The sequence below is a fragment of the Pyxicephalus adspersus genome, chromosome 4 (assembly GCF_032062135.1).
Source record: "Pyxicephalus adspersus chromosome 4, UCB_Pads_2.0, whole genome shotgun sequence".
Classification (NCBI taxonomy): domain Eukaryota; kingdom Metazoa; phylum Chordata; class Amphibia; order Anura; family Pyxicephalidae; genus Pyxicephalus; species Pyxicephalus adspersus.
This window is the reverse complement of record NC_092861.1, coordinates 72,702,570-72,716,248: the sequence shown is the minus strand read 5'-3', so window position 1 is coordinate 72,716,248 and position 13,679 is coordinate 72,702,570. Positions and strand designations below refer to the sequence as shown.

The 13,679-nt window shown below is 36.9% G+C and overlaps 1 long non-coding RNA gene across 2 annotated transcripts in view; it reads right to left on the bottom strand.

The window, feature by feature from the left end:
• Nucleotides 1–306: 306 nt before the first annotated feature.
• Nucleotides 307–13,679, bottom strand: part of LOC140330065 (uncharacterized) — a 31,497-nt gene continuing 18,124 nt past the window's right edge. Inside the window, exons 2-3 of one of the 2 annotated variants that reach the window (XR_011920597.1) lie at nucleotides 1,682–1,800; nucleotides 307–593 (exon numbers count right to left, since the gene is read on the bottom strand). This is a non-coding gene — a long non-coding RNA (uncharacterized lncRNA). Of the gene's footprint in view, nucleotides 594–1,681; nucleotides 3,802–13,679 lie in introns of those variants that run through there. The other variant, XR_011920596.1, reaches the window with a different exon arrangement.

The window sequence follows — 13,679 nt, the reverse complement described above, 5'->3', positions numbered from 1 at the left end:
GAGGGGCAAGAACAAGAAGCCCTGTGTTAACTCTAAATAATGGTAACCTTCAAGGTCAAAGCACAGCTTTGCTATAAGGAAAAGTTATATAAAATTCAGAACACCAATTCAAAATTTTATGAGAATTTCTTTTAAAAGTAAGATTTCTAGTTATTGTCCCGTGAAAGGCTTATAAACTTGTTTGCAGTTATTTCACTATTTTAAATAACCCTACCGCTTCTCTTTAATCCCAAAGCATAGGGAAAATAAGTAAAAAATAAAAATTTAAAACAGCTCAGAAGTTTAAATATTTCTCCAGCAACTTAATTTAAAATGCATGTCTTTTATTGACAGAGATTTACATTTTTTCTAATACAAACTGCAGGCTTGTAGAGGTTGCTACACTATGGAACATCTTCATCAATATGATCCCTAGGAAACTAATTCACGAGAATTCATTGATGCCTAACCAGCTAAGCCAAGGTTTGAATGACTGATAAAATTGGAAGTAGTTTCCAGGGGTGTAGATTCATTTCCAAATATACATGGTATTCTTGAAATAAATTGAGTTTTCTCTAAAAGGGATGAAATTACACATGACTCTCCAACGACTCCTGAAAATTAAAGGGAGAAAGCAGAAAATATATTTCAGATGTGACTATGCCTTGAAAATAAAACATGAACTCATTTTAGCTCCCAGGACTGCATGCACAAGTCCAAACTCCTGTAACAAATGAATTAATTAACTCAGAAAATTAAAGTATAAACACTAGCGGTGAAACATGCATTGTTTAATTAATGTGTAAAGTAAATTAATTTGCTGCTTCGCTATGATTTGATTTGACTTTGGTTGTATACCCATTCTGAGATTCCTTTAGATAATTTAACAAGATATTAGCCGAGGTTAATGTCCATTTATTGTGAAGCCGCAATCACTTAGCGCACGTGGCCATGGAGGCAATAATTATCTCCCATGGAGAAGTCTGTATTCATTTCAATGTCCATGTTACTTAAGAGAATGAAAAAATATTCTAGCCATACTTGAAATGCATGCAAATTAGCTTATAATTGTTCACCGCATCTGTAAAGTAACCCTGTAATGCAATAATAATCCCATGCAAGCCCACATATCAGCTACTATTAAAGGGAGTAGATATTAATCAGGATCTCTGTACAATTATACATACTCACTATTGCACTATAACATTTTTGATCAGGTTATGGTTGACCAAGTCTGTGTTTTCTCTTTACAAAATGTGAAGCTTTTACATGCTTAAAATTTATGTTTATGCCTCTGCCAATACATATTCCAGAAAATAAAGAAAAAACATTCTGTACTATATAATGTAATGTTTCAGAACATTTTAAGAACCACACATAAGCCACATGTCCGCAGTTCTGCTGTACTGAAGCAGGAAGCAAAAAACCACATATGGATTAGAATCATGCAAACAATATAAACCACAGCAGTTAACAGATATCTAGAACATAGAGCTGTAGCATCAAAACTATTACCAGTGGATTCACATCAAATAATATATATATTAATATTCAACAAAGTGTGTCTTTTCAGTATTCAAAATAATACAATGTATTTACAAAGTGACTTTTGTTGACTAGAACTGCAGGGTGCTTTTGGGAGTATTAAGCTTGCATTTGAAATCAGCTTTGGTTTATTTGTAGTCATTTTACATGCCCTTACTTCTTTTTGACCCGCAATGGATGGATACCTTCATCTGCATCAATTGTGTTTGCATTTCCATTAAGATGTATTGGTAAAGACGCGGGTTTACCACAAACAAAAGCCCATGTGCACAGGCCCTAAAGGTAACCAAATACAGTATGTCAGTAAAATCATCAAATAACCCAGCTTAATAGGGACGTAACATGATTAGGTCTTACCTCAAGAAACACTCCTTTTGATAAGTTAAGGAAGGGTTGGGACCACTATCAGGTTCTTATTGCTGTCTGCATTACAATGATTTCCCTTCACCTTCTGTCTCAAATACACAAGACTATTGGAAAGTTCCCCAACATCAGGAAAAACACAACCTTTGTTGTTTGTGGAACATATACCCTCATTTGTAATTCTTCTCAGTGCTGACTAAGTGTATGGGTGGCATACACATGTGTGTGCTGAAATGTACAGTAAATGTGTTCTGCTAATGTATCTAGGTGGTAGGCACATTTGCATGAAAGTGGGATACTGAATTGGTAGATTTATGTTATAAGCTGACTATAGTGGTCATTTTACTGTCTCTTGTACATATATTTTGAAGAACTGGTAACAAAAAAATATTAACATCAATAAAAAAATAGGGATTGCAGACACTTTAAGCAATATATGTTAGTAATATATCCTATTTCAAATGAAACATTAAAAGGCCTCATTTAGATTCTTGCCTGTTATTAACACATTTAAATTGGCTTCATGTTGGTAGTACAGTAAGTTTTGTAATATTCTGTAACTTTAGTAAAGCAGAGGGAAATATGTTTTTGTTTCTTTCGGTATATTACCTAAAGTTGGGGTCTCTACTTCCCTATAACCTATGTGGGTATCTCTATCCCCTACAATGTACATACCCTAGTTCCTTATATACGTCCGTTCTGCAAATTATATTTGCTTTATCATTTCACAGGTTCCGTTGTTAATAGATAAAACAAAATAAAAACATAAATTCTACACATTTTTAGGCTGTACATAGGCTGTGCTACAGAACACTAGGTTTGGACATGCCTCGAGATCTGTTCTTAAAAAAACAGCAAATTTGACAATATATGGCAGTGAGTGCCACTGTAAAACCCCCTTCCAACCCCATTCATTCTCTGAGGTTGTCATTGATAGAAGCTACTTGTAACGTCTCCCCCAATGCATCAGATCACTGGAATGAGGAAGCTGTAACTGCACCCCAATCTATTTGCCAGTCTGAACACAGACATGTGATAACTCATCACAAACACAATTTAGACCCAGTGTGGGTTCCAGTCAACAGTATAGGAAACAATGCTTTAAACATATAAATAAAACTTGTATTTGTTAATACATTAACACATCAGAGTCTAAATCTGATGCCACATTATTTGTAAAAGAAGAACAGTAGGGCACTAGAGAACCAGACAGATACACTTAAAGCAGGACTTAACTGCAAGCAAAAAAATAATACTTACCTTTAATCCTGCAGATCCCTCGATGGCGCTGGTCCTTCCCATGATTCGGTCCTGCGCTGTCTTGGAATTTCTCTTCATCCCGACGCTGAAGAAGCACTCTTCATTTTCACTCACCATATTCACTCTTCTCTTCTGTCTTCTTGTCTTCTTGGCATGACACCCGATCTCGCACTGCACAGGTGCGAGTTCGGATGACGTATGCCACTGTAATGGGAAAAAAAGACAATCTCACTGCGCTTGCGTGAGATCCGCATCTCTTTCCCTTAATAGAACAAAAGCCCCTTTTGCACATGCCTGAGATTAGAGCCTGTGAAGAAGGAGCACCCAGAGCCTCCCGGGATACATGACATAGGTATCAAGGGAGGCTCTGTGCTCCCGACCAGTCTTAATTGCCATGGCGATCAAGACTAAAAGGAAAGGTGCTGCACCATTTTTTTAAAAAAAAACAACCCTTATATGACAACCTTTATATGTTAATGAAAAATGTTAATCATTTTTTTTTGAGTGCATTACCCTTTTTTTTTTAAAAAAAAAGGACATTTAGACATTTACAGAAGTCCTGTTAATGCAATAGAAAAATAAATTATAATTGTACAACAGTATATTTATACTTCTATTTCAATCTACATTTTAGTAACTGCCATGCATTGTTAGGACAAAAAATATTTAAACAAATGTCAAATATATATATATATATATATATATATATATATAATGTTATAAAACAGTTAGTGAAATACAGCAGAAAACTATTAGCAATAAAAACTACTAAGCATAAATAAAAAAAATCAAGATTCCCTTCCATATTAAATCCTTATATCAAACTTTTAAACAAACATAATAAAATTATAGTAAAGACAAAAGCTTATTAGGAACCATACAGTATACATGATTCATTGTTTATTCTCATTTGCATAAACATAATTATATTTTACTGGATTCATAAAACAACACATCCCCCTCACAAAAATTGAGAAAGTACACTGTAACATTTATTTATGGTAGTTTAGTTCACTTTACTCTATAATTATTCTTCCAACTATCACCTTCTGATCAAATGTTTGTGTTTTTGTAGAATTGTGGGGCAAAATGTTGAATCAGTTGGATCATGGATTTGTGTTAGAACAATTTCCCAATGAACAGATAGCAATAACAACCTGACAAAAGTTCAGCACCCCCTACATTAAAAAGTTTTTCCTAGATATGCATTTTAACCAACTCTGTTTAGATACTGGGCAGCACGGTGGATCAGAGGTTGGCACTGGCCTTTTCAGTGCTTGGTCCCAGGTTCGAATCTCGTCCAGGACACTATCTGCATGGAGTTCGCAGGTTCTCCCCGTGTTTGTGTGGGTTTCTTTCGGGTACTCTGGTTTCCACCCACATTCCCAAAACATGCAGTTAGGTTAATTGGCTACTCCCAAAATTGACCTTAGACTGTAATAATGACAAATGAATATGGTAGGGACATTAGATTGTAAGCCTATTTGAGGGACAGCTTCTATGACTATGGACTATAGGACAGTGACATGACTATGAACTTTGTGCAGCGCTGCCTAATATGTTGGTGCTAAATAAATACTGTATTATATTAATAAAATACACCCCTTACTTCTTCAACATCTTATCTCAAAAGGTTCTGATTAAACAACAAAGGTCCCCTGGGTGACTGCTGTAGCTTTTTGATTTATAGCTCCCTATTTGCATTAATATTAATATTATTATTTCTAAACTATATTTACAAAGCATCAACATATTAAGCAGCCCATATTAAACAGGGGTTGCAAACGACAGACGGATACAAACAATGGCACAGTAAGAAGAGAGAACCCTGTCCAAAAGAGCTTACAATCTAATTTCATGTGATAGGTGCACTTTTTGCATACTTACCCTGAGTATGCGACTTATAACATATTAGAACACACAGCTAACTTGTGTTCTACCTAGCTATGCAGTGTCCTATATGTGTGTAAATTACAGGGCTGGCTATAGAAAAATACAAATGCGTTGGGAGGTAATACAACAAACATACTGTATATACTTAAATATAAACAAATCTGAATACAATAAAAGTTTCCTATTTTTACCTAAAAACAAAAAAATGCATTGACTTGATTAAAACCCAGGGCACAAAACGCACTGCTAACATTCAAAACAGTTATCAATAAAAATGACAATGGAGATATTGTAAATAAATACATTTATAGCGTGTTAATTTTTAAAACATTTTGAATTGGTAATGATCTTGTGCATTAATATTGGCTGACAGTAAACGGCGCTATGTCCTCATGTAACCAGTGTAACAAACCCATGTGTCACGTCCTCAAAGGCAAGAATTATGATGGGGGTGGTTTTAATAGGCGGTCGGCCTCTGCCCCCATGTATGCCCTATGGGCAAAAAAATGTTTGTAGAATCTCCCCTGTAGCTGTGGTTACCTGTCGTGAGGAAGCAGTAACCCCAAGAACAATATTTTATTTATTTTTTTCAGAATAAAGGCTGACTGTTTTAAGCTTTCCTGTCCATGTTTGCTTTAACCCGTCTCTAAAATACTCACATTATTTGTAACAGAATCTTTGTATGTACCCATGTCATGTGTTTTTAGGGTTTGTTACATAGATGACATCTTAAATGTCTAGACTGGAACTATATTTTGTAGTCAATTTAAAAAGGTAATTACATTTTGATTTTTGTCCTGTTAGTTTCTTGATATAAGAAATTACATTAATGACAGTGGAAATCCTGTTATTTGCCTATAATGAAAATCATAGAAGCAGAAGCAATATTGCTTCTATCTGAAGGGATAGTATTAGGCCAATTTACACATTTAAAGGTTTTGCTCCTTCAAAGGTGATTTTGAGAGACAGGATAAAGACCTTCAGCTCCATTTATTGGTTGAAGGAGATAAACAGATTTTTGTTCATTCTCAGTATATCATAGAATAAAATTGTGTTAAAATTAATTGTTTAATACAATATAAATATCAGAGGAATATACTGCTTAGGGACATCAAACAAGAGACAAGACTGTTTGATGTGTTTCTTGTCTGTCAAATCATTGGACAAGATATAATTGCCTAGCGCCATGCAAGCAAAATCATTAAAATGCAGGTTATTTAAATGTGTTTCCAACAGCAACATGTCAAAAGCATATATTGTGCTTGATTTATGTCACTGTAAATAGAGACTTTGAGAGACACACTAAGTACAATTAAAAATAACAAGATGACAGCACAATTAAAAGGAACAAGCTGATTGCACAATTAAAAGGAACAAGCCAACTTTAGCACTGCCAGTACCGTGGTGGTCACTTTTTTAGTAGCAAATATTCGAAAGAAGTGATTGCAATTGTCACTTCAATGCATAATAAATTTCCTCATTTTTATACCAGATTCACACATGAAATTATATTAAATTATTCCCTATGATGTTCAAAAGGCAGTTCGCCTCTGAATGAGAGTCTCCCTGCATTCATGGTTAACCTGAAACTGAAGTCATTAAGTTGTCATATAGAATGACACTTTAAAGGGAAATCATCATTAAAGGTGCTGAATGCTCTTTAAAGAGATAATATAATTTATAAATCCAAAATTGAAGTGTAGATAGGAAAATTATAAGGCTATTATGATTCAACTTAGAGTACAGGATTGTGCCCTTGTCTGTTTATAAAGGTTGATGAACTCCGAGGTAAATTCAGATATCCTTAAATTTTAAATTTATTCTGTAATATTTTCCCTTCAATATCCATCTTAACACATACCTCACCTACTTGCTAATAACATTTTTCATTAAATTGTCATCATCACCTGGTCTGTACACTCCTCAATACATGTAGATCATAGTTGATAGAAGTTACCAGTAGGGTAATGTAGATACCTTCCTAAAATTCCATGGAACCTTACCCTAGCATTTCTTTAAGGAGCCCTCCGCTCTAACAAGGAGACAAGTATTTAAAAAATTAAAATGCGGGGGACGCGAGCGAGCAGCTGACCAAGATGGAGGCTTACTGACCGAGCTCCGCTCTCCCGCGTGCACAAGACAGTCCAGCATGCAGGGATGCTGCATTGCTGGACAAGTTTAAGCAACTCTTCAACAAGAGCTTTTGCAGGCTACTGACAAGCTGTTCCGCAGCCTCACCAAAGAGATCAGAGATCTGGGCTCCAGGATAAATGACTTGGAACACAAAATGGACGACACTATTACTGTTAAAGATTCACATAAGCAAGACCTTACCATATTGTAAAAAGATTTACAATCAGCTATGCTCAGCATAGAAGATTTAGAAAATAGGAATCGGAGGGAAAATATTAAAATCAGAGGGCTGCCAGAGTCCATTGTGGATTTGCTTGGTTTCACCCTGGCTTTACTGCAGGATTTACTTCCTCACCTTCCTCCTGAACGGCTGGAATTCAATAGGATTCACCGTGCACTGGTGACCAAAAAGGCGGAAAGGCCTCCCAGGGACATTATAGTCTGTCCTTCATTTTATAAGACCAAGGATGAAATTATGAAAGTTACCCGGAAGAAGCGAGACCTTTCCTTTCAGTCTTATCCTTTCCAGATCTATGCAGATCTTGCGCCCAGACCATCCAGAAACAGAAAGCCCTTCGGCCGTTCCTCACTGTTCAACAAAGGCAGGACATATAATATCGTTGGGGATTTACATTTAGGCTTATCTTTACTTATCAGAACAAGCAACATGGGGTTTCCACACCTGAGGAGGCACAGTATCTTTTTGATCACTTGCAGTTGCGTCCACCAGAAACTTATTTATCTGCCAGAGTTTCACCCAGGCCCCAGAGCTCACCCAGGTCGCGGCTGTGGGAGAGAGTTACAAGAGGAAAACGCTCTACTGGCAAGGACCTGTCTCACCGCTTACACGGGTCTCAACCGGCGGATGGATGAAAGTGTCCCTTTTATTTGTATAGGGGCCTTTTTTTACTTTTAACCCCCTTTTTTTTCTCTTGGATGGATCCCACGGAAGTTGTAAGCATAATGGAATTACATGTACTATTTGCCCTATTTGTTTTGTGCCTTACTTGAGTCTGCTTTACTCTTCTACTAATGTGTTGCTGTTTATTATGGTGAGACTCGCTTCTAAAGATATAATTGCATACCCATTTTATTTTTTGTTTGCCTGGTTCAAGTGATTTGGACTCTTTCATTTTTTTTTCTGGTAATTATTTTTGTCATCTACAGTAGGGTGTGTAGACCCTTTTAGTTTTATGTCGCTCACACTAGAGGAGATTGGTGTCCCCCATTGATAGTCCTGCTTTTATGCAGGACAAAACTCTGCTGAGGCAGTTGTTGCTCTTTTTGTTATGTTTTGAATGTATGGACCACCCGGTGTTTGTTCCCCAGTGTTTCTGTTTGTTTGTTTTTTATCATTGTTGTCCGTATCGTTGCACGAATAGAAAGGATACTAGATGGAAATGGGGAGTATGGCGACTAGGTACTTACTGTCTATTAGCAAGTTGGAAACATCTGGTGTTATAGGATTGAATAGAACGGTGATTGTTTCCCAGAATGTCCAGGGATTTAATTCCCCCAACAAGCGGAGGAAAGTATTTAATTTTTTTTCCTCGCTTTCTGTGGGCATTCTGGGTTTGCAAGAAACAAGATTCTCTACTACATCATGCCCCAGATATTTCCACAAAGAATACCCACGGGTATTTAATTCAGTATTTGAAGAAAAGAAGCAGGGGGTTATGATTGCGTTTCATAGATCCTTGCCTTTTAGTTGTAAACTTGAAATTGCGAACCCTACTGGTCGCTTTTTGATTCTCCAGGGGAAGATATATGAGGATGTCACCCTAGTTAGTTATTATATGCCTATTCATATCCAAATTAGGTTTTTTTAAATATCTACCCATTATTGAACATCATGCAAAGGGTACTCTGCTAGTGCTGGGGGATTCTAATATGATTGTTGATCCAAGAATGGATCATTCCTCGGGTTCTGACCCAAAGATTGTTAAATCGCTCTCTCCCATCTCCAAAGCTTTCTTGGAGTTACTGTCACACTTTCACATGCTGGATGTTAGGAAGTAAATCCTAAAGTTAAAGACTATACATGCTACTCTTCCTCCCATGGCAGCTTCACCCATATAGATCATGTCTTTGCACCACCACGATTTTTACCTTTATTAAGTAAAGATAAAATTCCAACTACACCCTGGTCTGACTATTCTCCTATATTGGTTGAATGTAACTCCCTAAAGCCAAGATCCCCTTTGTTTCATTGGCGGCTTAATTATACGCTGCTGTCCAATCCCACAGGGGTGAAGGAAGTAGAACACAAGCTCCTTTCTTATTTTGAAATTAATAGCCCTTCTGTGAGTTCTCCCATCACTCTCTGGGATGCCCACAAGGCGACCATGAGGGATCAGTTGACTCAGATGCAGATTCTAGCCAGAAAAAGGCTAGGTTATTGCGCATAGAGGAGCTCACAAGCAGGCTAGATCAATTAGAAGCCAGACTGAAGCAAAGCTCTTCTAGATAAATATTAGAAGAAGTGCAACAGACTAGGGTGGAGTTGAATGCGTTAATGGATTATCAGGTGGAAGGGCAACTCTGTTGGTCTAAGAGGCATTAGTATACCAGGGCGAATAAGCCCGGGCCTATGTTGGCGAGGGTTTTGAGTCCTAAATGTTCCTAAAAGTTCTACAATAGCAACGAAACTTAGACTCCCTAACAACACTTGTACGGCTAACCCTGTGACGATTTGTGAGATTTTTCAGAAGACACTCTCTTCACTCTACAGCACCTGCCTATCTTTAGACACGGATAGAGTGGACCAATTTTTTTCACAGGTAAGCTCCCTACTCTTACTGCAAATATGATAAAATTGATGGAGGCTGAGATTTCCCCTGGAGAAGTGGTGTCTGCTATTAAAACTTTAAAAACCAATAAAACTCGGGGACCTGATGGACTCTCGGCCCTATATTATAAAAAGTTTCCTGATATCCTGGCTCCCAGATTAGCTGATATGTTTAACTATTTAAGAGAACATCTTCAACATTCAATGTCCTCTTTATTGGCTCATATTGGTATGTTTCCCAAACCGGGCAAAGATTCTTTGGATCCTCAAAATTATGGGCCCATATCCCTGCTGAATATTGATATTAAATTGCTTACCAAAATTTTAGCCACTAGACCTAATACATTTCTAGGTTCCTTGATCCATAAGGATCCAGTGGGATTTGTCCCAGGTAGCCCCCAATAGCACCGTAAAAGTGGTCAGTCATTTACAATTTCTACAGCGAGGAAAAATTCCAAGTGCTTTGTTGGCACTTAATATCAAAAAAGCATTTGACTCTTTATCGTGGGAGTAATTATTTTTTCTTTGTTACCTAAATGGGGATTTCAAACAAATTTTATGGCTTGGATGAGGGCTCTTTATGCCATGCCTTCCGCTAAAATTCGATGCTCCTCTTATTACTCTTCGGTTTTCAATATATGTAGGGGTACTCATCAGAGTTGTCCCCCTATCCCCTCTGTTATTTTTTTTGGCTCCAGAACCGTTTGCGCAAGTGGTTAGAATTTCTCCCAATGTACATGTGATAGTGATTGGTGATCAGGATTATAAGATCAGTCTGTTCGCAGATGACGAATTTAGTCCATCTCCCAACCGCTAATTTCCTTCCCAAATTTAGTGTCCCTTTTAAAGGAGTTTGCTCAGTTATCGGGATTTGTAGTGAACGAAAGGAAATCTCTGGCTCTGGATTTCCAGTTACCACGAATGAGTACATCACTTCAGGAGAAATTTCAGTTCTCCTGGGTAAAAGACTTGTTGGAGTGCCTGGGGATTAAGATCACACACACTTATGAGGCTCTTTTTTCTGCTAATTATCCCCCTTTATTTAATCTTCTTAGGAAGCTGGTAGCAGGGTGGTATTCCCATCCTATCTCCTGGTTAGGAAGGAATAATTCAGTAAAAATGACTGTGCTTCCTAAGTTACTTTATTACATAAGGATGCTACCGGTTTCTGTACCAACGGCATTATTCTTTTTTCATAATATTACACATATACCTTTGGGTAATGGAAACCTTTATTTCTCTCTACCAGACTTAAGTCTGCTGATATCTTTACTGTGGCATATTTTCTTTCTACTACACCCAAGTATCTATCAACCCACATGGGACATATCATGGAAAACTACCTTAAAATGGTACTATTTATCCACATTACCCCTATACATTACTATACATTGTGGTATGTAAGAATATCCTTCCTGAGCTATATATGATTAGTACAATGTAGCCTATCGGATACCATCAGAAATATATACATCATATATTAGTAATTTATGCATACCTTTGTCTTTATGAATTGATACTTCGAGATTCATTATCCACATATCCTCATACTTCTCTACATTACAAGATGCATTTGGTGTTATTATATTGATACCCTATACATTGTTTGACTACCCTGCATACTTTTTAAACTACTTGTATACGTTTTGTATGTGAATTGGAACTGTAAACAAACATATATATATATATATATATATATATATATATATATATATATTTATATTAGTTTCTCTTTTTAATCATCAGTTCATCTACGTCTATATGGGTAGTCCCTAGGTACATGCAAGATAGGAACTGTAGGTTTGTTCTTAGGTTGAATTTGTTTGTAAATCAGAAAAGGTACATTATTTTAATAAATGCAATTAGGACAGATGTTTGTCTTAATAAGTTTTTTGCGAGTGTGGTGTCAGTTACTGTATAAAATCCCCACTGTGAGTTAATCACAAACAAAACAAAAACAACAAAAAAAAATCTTTATGGAGCCTAGACATTAATTAACTTCTAGAGCAAGCTGTGCTTTGATGAGCAAAAAGAAACAGCTGCAGAGTTTGTATTGGTCATTAAAGAGTTACAAGAGGCTGCAGAAACAGCTCACCCCGCTAAGATCACCCACAACCTCAGCTGTGTTTAGCAAAAGATTTCTTCTGTAATTTATACAAGCTGCCCCTTATTGAGCCTCCATCCTGCACAGGAGTGAGCAGGGAAGATCCATTCGTATCTAGGAGTCGCCCATATGTTGGGTGTCCTTAACCCGGGGACTACCTTTAATTCCTGTAAAGAAGCCGTAAGGTATAACGCGTCAGGTTGCGAGACATTTCACCCTTAATTTTCGACTCTAATATTCTATGGTCAGCTCTATTTTGTCTAGACCTATTACCCTGATCCCATACTGTTCTACATGGGCACGGGTAACACTTTTTTTTATATAATTCAGTTTGTTTCGTTGCTTTATATTAATTGGGATTTGTAAATACACATATTGAAATTTAGCCATAAACCCCTGTTCTTCATATTTTCTTCTGTTTACACATTTTAGCATATTTTCTAATATGCCAGAGTTACAATACTTATTTTTATATACATTTAGGTAGGTATTAAATGTTTTTATTGCTTTCGCTTGTCCTTATTTTAAAGGGTCCAAAATGTTTTTCTGTTGTTGTATTTTTGCTATTAACATATTTAAATATATTTTTGGGTAGTGGGATTTAGCCTAACTCTTTTTGGCTGCCATTCCCTTTTAAATCCTAAATCCAGAAATAAAGTAAACACTTGCCTTGCAATGGGGCAACAGGGTTTTAATTACTTGTTTAGGTCTATTAGGTCTAAGGGGGGGGGTACCCATTTTGTTGGACAATTCTCTGGAATGAAAAATATAGACAGAAAAATAACATTATAACAGCTTTAACTCCTTCCTGCTCTACAAAACTTAAGTTAAAAATACCTAGATTTGTGTTTTCTTTGGAGAGACTTTTTGCTTGTTTAAAATTAAATTACCGTATTTTTTGCCGTATAAGACGCACTTTTTCTTCCCCAAAACTGGGGGGGGGAAGTTAGTGCGTCCTATACGACAAATGTGTTATAAAATAATTAAAATAATATACTCACCCGATACCCGATCCTGCGTGTGTCTCTGGCTGCATGCAGCGTGTGTTTTCCTCTCCTCTGCCAGCATCGTGTCTTCTGTCTGTAAAGCAGAGCGAAAGAAGCCGGCACAGCGCCACCTGCTGTTCCCTGTCCTAACTGCCGTACAGTGGAAAAAAAGCACAGAGTGATCAGAAGGGGAATTTGAATGACAGAGTGATCAGAAGGGAATTTTGAATGACACAGAGTGATCAGAAAGGGAATTTGAATGACGGAGTGATCAGAAGGGAATTTTGAATGACACAGAGTGATCAGAAAGGGAATTTGAATGGCACATGGGTGATCAGAAGGGGAATACCGGTATGAATGGCACATGAGTGATCAGAAGGGGAATAATCTTTCAGAATCTTTTTTTTTCTAGATTTTCCTCCTTTAAAATTGGGTGCGTCTTATATTCCGGAGCGTCTTATACAGCGAAAAATACGGTATGTCATGGCCACTGGTCATGTCCCAAAGTTCCTTTAAACTTTTAGAAGTCTTCACATGTTTCACCCAACTTTACCCAAAATTCACACATTTTACCTTTGGATTCAGTTAGAAATGTGTTATCATTAAAATTAGATTCACACAAAGCCTT